The sequence below is a fragment of the Monopterus albus genome, unplaced genomic scaffold, assembly GCF_001952655.1.
Source record: "Monopterus albus unplaced genomic scaffold, M_albus_1.0 scaffold76.1, whole genome shotgun sequence".
Taxonomy (NCBI): Eukaryota; Metazoa; Chordata; class Actinopteri; order Synbranchiformes; family Synbranchidae; genus Monopterus; species Monopterus albus.
The window spans coordinates 1,365,568-1,373,591 of record NW_018127956.1 but is presented as its reverse complement, the minus strand read 5'-3'; positions in this window follow the sequence as shown (position 1 = coordinate 1,373,591).

The following is an 8,024-nucleotide window of genomic DNA, read 5'->3' as shown; positions in this document are numbered from 1 at the left end:
TGGCCTACAGCAAACTTCCCATCCTATTTTTCAGAAGCAAGAACATGTCTTCCAACTTGCTTGTGCAGCTGAAGTTTCTGTGAAAGGACTTCAGCATCAGCCTTGCAGCCCAATATTTATCTTTCTTTCAACATAGCTTGTCCTATGCTACAATAAAATGATTACAAAAAGGGTGTGTCCCCACAGCTCCTTCAAGAGAGGGAGCACAGACCATTCTGAAGTAAAAAAAAAAAAAAGCTCAATGACATGTCTGACTATACAACATCTGGAACAAATTATGCAAGTGGACTTTGAATTATTTTTTTAATTAACTTTATTGAGGTTGTTCAAGAGTCAGTTCAGCCAAAATAGAAAAACAACTACATACTGTATTTTCTCATGATCACTAGTGGTATCTGGTTATCAGAACAGAGACAGAAAGGGCCTGTCACATGATCTGAACATATTAGACCAAAACTATTTGTGCTGTTAGAAACCACTAGAAGATAGAAATACACCATTTGAACCTTTTCTCTCCTGATGTTGATTCTGATACTTTGTAAATGTTCAATACCAGTGGTCTCTTTGTCAAAATTTAATAAGGCCAAGTGGTTTCACTTACCTGCAGCAAAAAAAATATGAATGGCAAATTAAAATTTTGGGATGATTTATTTCTTTGACTTCATCTGCTTTATGCAGCTCTGCTTCCACCGCACATGAGGCCTGCAGCGAACAGCCAGCCCTCTCTTTACAACCAAACACTCAACAACAGCGAGACACTCACCTATGACCTGGCAAAACCCGAGCCAGATGTAAATGCCCATCCCTGTGACCCAAAATACTCATACAGTATACCAGAAGGCGGTGGGAATGAGGTGAGGCCGCCAACCGTTACTAGCAATGTATCGGGTCAGACACCAGGTAAACAAACACCTTTCTTCATTGTATTCAGCTGTAATTTGAAGCTACATTTGAAGCAGATACTTTAACAAGAAAACAGACTGTCCTATGTCTCTTCTGCTGTTTTCTCAAACCCCAGCCCTCCCGCCTAGACCTTTATTCATGAAGCTAGTTCCAGAGTATGTGCTGGTGTTACCCTCGTCGCACACATCTCCTTCATTCTCTCAGAAAACACCTTCGGCCTCCTCACTTTCCCAAACGTCTACTGGTAAAGACAAACACAACAGTTAAACTGTGAAAAGATCGGTACAACACATAGTGCTTATTTTGAACACTCATGTTATTCCCAACTCAGCAGATAAGGAGCTTCTTCCAGGGAATCCTAATGTGGTCCTTGTCAGTTTAGGGAAATTGCTGTCAGAGGAAAGAGGTCAGCAAATCCTTATTATGACCATAAAAGCTTCATTATCAGCCATGTACGTCTACTACATCTACTGCTTTCAGTCTCATTAGCTTATGATGATGTTTGCATATTTCCAGTGCCTCTCATACAAGGAGAACCCATCATCTGCTCCCAGTGTGGCTCTGTGCTGGACTCCAGCTATGACAGCTATGTGGTAATTACGCCTTGGCTTTTATTGTGAAACCAATAAGTAGTCACACATTTTAAAGCAATTGATTTCCAATGAGAATAACAACTGCACATCTCCCTGTAATCGGCACTGGGAAATACAGAGCATGACAAACTCTTAGAGGCAGTCAAGCATAAGTGTTATTGATCATAACAGTGGATGACTGGGATTGGTTTGATTGATTTGGACTGCAGGCCGGTTTACTCTCGGTGAGTGGAATGGAGTTAACGCTTCTCAGTAACAGTAGTTCTCTGTGTATGCTGAATGCAGGTTACCAAGTGTTGCTTCTGCCAGCCCTGTGAGTTGACCAGTGCTCCCAGTATAGCACAGCATCCTTTAAGTGGTTACCAAGATGGTCTCTTTCTACTCAACCCTGCTGAAAAGCCCCTGTGTGCTACTGATGATCTGCTGCTCTTCTGCATTGATATTTCAGGCTCCATGAGCATCACCTCCGAGGTAAACTCACCCCACTGACACTGTTAGCTCTTGGCTGGCATTCACAAATACAGCTTGTGGCCTTTCAACTTATCAGTCTCTGTTGTTTTAAGGTGTTGGAAGGAGAGCGCATTGTCCGCAAAACCCGTCTCCACGTGAGTTGTTTCTCATTTTCAAGTGTCGTTTGCTTTTTGTGAGACTGCAAATGAACATGACATAATTCTCCAAGTAACACCACATTAGATTGACTGAAAAAATTAACACTAACAGCTTGTAACATAGGATATGACAACAATACCAGCTGTCCAGAGATGCTATCCAGATACCACTGGTGATATAAATGATTGTATTCAAACCAGTTTGTCCAGGAAGCCGTGCTGCAGTGTGTTCAGAGGCTAAGTGAACAACAACCTGACACAAGAGTGGGGCTCATCACCTTCAACCATCAGGTACAAACATGATACAACTGGCAAACAACCAGATTTTCTCCATGATTCTCAAGTTTATTTCTGACCCATACTTGATCATTATTACAGTTACTCTTTAAACTTTATACTTTTCTGTATTACTGTAAATCAGAGAAATGTTTTCACCTTTCATTTGGTATCAGCAAACTGGAATTTCTTTTTTTGTCTTGTAATCCAGCATGATTCTAATCTTGAACATTTCTGTATGAATAAAATGTTTTATTACAGTTCCTTTTCTTCATTCCCTGATGTTTGTGCTACCAGGTGACCATGCATGGACATGAGAATTTCATGTCACATCTCCTAAGAGGTGCTGAGTTGACTGACAAAGATTATCTTAAAGAGACTGCAGCCAGTTTCCTCAGTCCACCTCGTGTCTCACAGACCAAGGACTACTTACAGAGACAAGTTAAGGGGTGAGAAGAAGAACTATGACTGAATCAATTGTTTTTTTGTCTTGTAAAACATGTTGTATGTTCAAATAAAAATCTATTCCCTTGATTCTGCTTTAAAAAGATTATCTGAAAGTGGGGCCACAGCTCTGGGTCCAGCTGCTCTCCTGGCTGTTGCGATGGCCGCCAGACAGCCAGGCTCAAAGGTAAATTTGAGCAAGACCATACAAAAATATTGACAGTATATTATTTTAGCCCATACTGCATAAAGTTCACAAACTTTACATGTGACATTCATCAGCATCTTTGCTTCATTTTCTGTTAGCAGAGTTGATTAAATATTTTATTTATCCTACATTTACAAAACTTATTCATGTTCATGCAGATCAAAACTAAATTATGTAAATGTTTCACTTCCTCAATCAAGTTGTTTTTTTGTCAGAGCTATTATTGTTGTGTGAAACTGCAGAGCATAGTTTTCAGGTAGTCTGCATTTTCAACTGCATGAAATGTGATGTAAAGCTTGTATGATTTATAATAAACGGGCTGAAACTTTGGTGTGGTCCTAAACTGAATCTACTGTATGTCCCTGCTGATCTCAAAGGTGATTATCTGTACAGATGGGAAGGCAAACACAGATTTAGGGAATCTGGAGGTGGAGGAGGATGATGCTCGCACCCTCCTCTCGTCCACCATCTTCTACCAGGAGCTGGGGGAATATGCTGCTAATCAGGGGTTGGTACACATGCCTTATTGATGTCAACAGTGGGAACATGTGTTTAAGCATATTATAGTGCTGTACAAACAGTGAGTGAACATAGTACATGCAAAGCAACCTTTTATATATTTAAATTACTGTTACTACTTCAACAAAAGTACACTCAAAAACATTTCAAGCTGGTTCAATTTAGAAACGCAGGTTCCCCTGCTGCCTTGAAAACGTGAGTAATCTCAAGTTAAGTTCAATGTTTTGTGAGTTTTGAAAATGTTAAACTAGCACAGCTAAGTTAAGTGAACTTAAGAAAACAAGCTGAATCAACTAGTACCCAAGGCAGTATAAACAAAGGCTGCTCCCAGTGACTTTGTCAGATACTGCAGGTAGTGACTGAATTCAGTAACAACCTTCATCATGGATTGCATCATTATAGTTATTATGAAAAGAAACAACCATGATTTTATTTTGTATGTATTGCAAACATAAATAAAGTTCCCACCATGAATGGGCTCTTGAAAATACAAAAAGGTTTTATCATTACAGCAAGGCAAACGTACATATTGACATCATGTTAACAAGAAAAGCTTAGTTGATTCGACTCACCAACTGTTGTTGCTCAGCTGATCTAGATGTACTGTGATGAACGTCATGCTGAAATATCCTTCTTCCATTAGTGTGACAGTGTCTGTGCTGTCCATAGAGGGAACAGACTGCAGGCTAGATGAGCTGGGAAGACTCGCCGATCGCACTGGAGGGAAAGTAAGAGATAGTGTGAAGCTATGTTGCATGTTGTCTGTTTAAACAACTGTATCAATATTTTTTATTACAGTATGTACAATATATCAGTCACCTTGCATCTATAATGCCATCTGTGTATTGTCTCTTCTCCTCTAGGTGGTAATAGCAAGTCCCAACAGGCTGCACCCAGAGTTTGAACAGATCATTGAGAACAGAACCATAGCTACACACTGTACTGTAACACTAATGCTGCCCAAATCACTGTAAGAGCAGCACTGCATATCAATATTGTACCTTAAATACTAGTATGTCTAAATACCTCTTAGTCTAGTTTCTTGGCACTTTGAATTACATTAACAACAGGGTCCATAGCATTGAGTCATGGTCTCCTTTGCTGCAGGCGTTTGAGAGGAGAGAGGGAGGCAGGACATAAAGGGACCAGAGTGGTGGGGAACGTGAACCCTGACACAGAGATCACCCTCCAGTTTGGAGCCAATGAAGGAGTTGCAGAGGGTGAGAAACAAAATGTTATGTCACCACTGACAGTGCTGGGTTTTTTAGCTTGCCAGTTTTACTTGCAGATCTACTGCCTCTCTCAGGAATATCACAGGTGGGGGTGTGATGTGCTGCCAGGTTTTGCAGGATGTGATTACCACTGATGCCAACCTAAATAAATAAATACATACATACATACATACTGAAGTCTCAATCTGAGATCACTCAGAGAGAAAAATGCCTTGTCATTATATCTGAAAACTACAGCTAACAAAGGTGGATTGAGAAAAGACTTGGTCTAGTAACAAAGCTTCTGGTGAGGATGGAATATGCACATCTGGATGCACATGTCACACTACCTGTGATTTTTTTTCTAAAAAATGGTGATACCTTATGCAGCAACTGCCAAGGTAAACAAAGAAATAGTTTCCATGAAACCAAGACCAAATTAACTTTCTGGCTGCTTTAGCACCACACCTTCAGGGATAGCAGTGACAGTCAGTTCATCCTCCACTTTGACCCGGACTGACATATCTTAATAACTGGATGGATTAAGACGAAATGCTGCACTGACGTTAACGGTGCCGACAACATGCAACCTATTGACTTTGGAGAGCCCTTGACATCTCCTCTAGTACCAACTTGAGGGTGACACTTGTGGTTTACAGGGAAATACCTTGAGTGTTTTTGGAGTACAGATGAAGTACACACCACATTTACTATGTCCAAAATGCACTGTGTACTTCATCTGTACTCCAAAAACACTCAAACAGTTTAAGAAACTCAAAACCTTCTTGATTTATACTTGTCTTTTTTGTGCCTTTTTTGTGTGTAGTCTCACCACCGTCCTCTGGTAGCCGTGTGTCTGTCCAGCTGCAGATCAGGTACAGGCAGCGGAACGGACAGACAATGCTCAGAGTCATAACTTCAGAACGAGATGTTACCCATGACAGGTGATATTTTAATCACAATGCTTCTTCCACCTTAATGTTTTGAGATCTCCTCACACACACACACACACACACACACACACACACACACCACTGTACTGAGCTACCTGCAGCCTCCTTGTAAGCTTAAACAAGTCATTATCTTGTGACATCATTAATCTATGAGGCGTTCTCACCCTGAGGACAACAACTGATTAGATGTTGATGTATCTCAGTGAATATTTATGAAAATCCAGAGAGACCAGCTGTTGCTGTGATACTGGGGCCTTCACATCACACCATGCAAATCACATTCCTCATCCATTTTTAACATTTAGTCACACAGTAAACGAACCTCTCAACTCAATCTGCCTGCTTCATATACTGAATGAAGGTCATGCAATTCATGTGAGCTGTTACACAGTGTGTGTTTGCACAGTAATATAATGGCAAGAGTGAAGATGTAAATGATGAGAAGCGTTCTTATGATAAAAGACTGACCCTCCTTTTCAGTTCAGCGGTCCTGTCCTCTCTGTCTCTGGCCATCATTCAGCTCAACTCGTCACAGGCCAGTGCTGCTCTCGCTGTCAGAGGCCGCTTCCTCGATGCCAGGAGGGAAGGAGAGCTGCAAATGAAGCTGATTGAGAGAGCAATGTGAGTTACAGGAGTGGAGGATTGATTGATGGCAACATTAATGTGTGGGCAACACATACTGTAGAATGAAAGCTAAATTATAGTGAACAGATTCTTTTTATGCTTCTAAGATTGCTATTCTTTTTTCAGATGAATATATAGTTTTTGGTTTGTGACCTGTATTTCTTTTTTCTTAATATAAAATGGCAGTTTTTTTTTCCAAACTGTATTCTTTATAACCAGCAGAGCTTTTTTAGGCTGGTCAATTAGTGCTTCTATCTATTTGCAGAGAGCATAATCGCAGTGCGGAGAACGAACACTTATACCAAGAATGGATTGAAACCATGAAGCCAATATGCAACAATATACACAACTTCACAAGGGTCAGTTGGTTTACTTCTATTAGATTCAATGCCTCACCCTGTCAGTCAACATGTTAACCACTCTGAACCCTGTCTTTTCTAGAAAACAACAGTCATTTCAAACTCACAGGTAATTCATACCATATATACTGCAAAGCACTGGAATACATAGTACACTGCCCTTTTGCTGAACTCATTCTGATCATTCTTCTCCTCCACCAGTTTCTAACAGATGCTGGTGCAGCTCTGTTTTACACCATGAAGCACAGCAACAGGACGTCTATCTCAACGAGGAATAAATATAAAGTCTAGCCTACTGTCAGGCTCCACCTTTAATTTTGCTGGAAGCAGCTCAAGTCATGAATGACTAACATAAACACTGATGTTTGACTTGACTCTCTTTAACTCTGGCTGAATAAATATCCTTCCAATATTTCATAATATAAATAAGTGATTTTTTGTAAATATGTTCCAGTTCGCTACAGTGCAGCTTTGCAAACGTTTTAGCTGCATGTCCTCATTTGTCTTACAAATAAAAATCCCACAGCGTGCACCTAATTCCATCAGTCTCATATACATTTACATTATGGCTTTCCATGATTTTATTGTGAAAGTGTTCACAAATGTCACAGCAGACATCCACATCTCTATTTGTGTGTGTTGATTGAAGTTGTTCAAATCAACTTCACAGTAAAACCATTAATAATAAGAATAAATTGTACCAAATGAAAGAGCTTGTCTTTAGGAGTTGGAGCCTTCTAATGGAATACTACAGTATCACGCTCACTTTGTGTTCAGCCTCTATGGGAGTACGAACTGTTACTGTGAAACTGAGCTGGTATTGAACACAAAGGCACAAAAACATTCAAACTTTTTACACATTTTTATTGGTATAAAAATGTTATTCCTCTGAACATTTTGTGAATTCCTCTCATTTTTTTTGTACTTGACATTTTTTATACCATTAATAATGATTACACCATAAAACAGTTACAACAAATGTAAGAGTTTAAGACAAGCTGTAATAAAAAAAAAAGAATTATAAAAACATGTTTACCAGAAATCACAACATTTTACAGTGACTGGCATATGCAGTATGTTTACACACCACTTTGTATGAAGAGATTACAACCGATTAGACAATTTCATAGTAGGCTACTTACTGTATCATTCATTATATATTTTAAAAGACGATCATATATAATATCTTACAAATATGGCAATATAAAATGGTGACAAAGTGCTAACAGCTGACATGAAGGACAGTCAATCTGGAGTTTTGTGAAATGCATTTTGAAAAAATAACACTTTTTTTTTTTTTTTTTTAGAAAATGGTGACCCATCTCC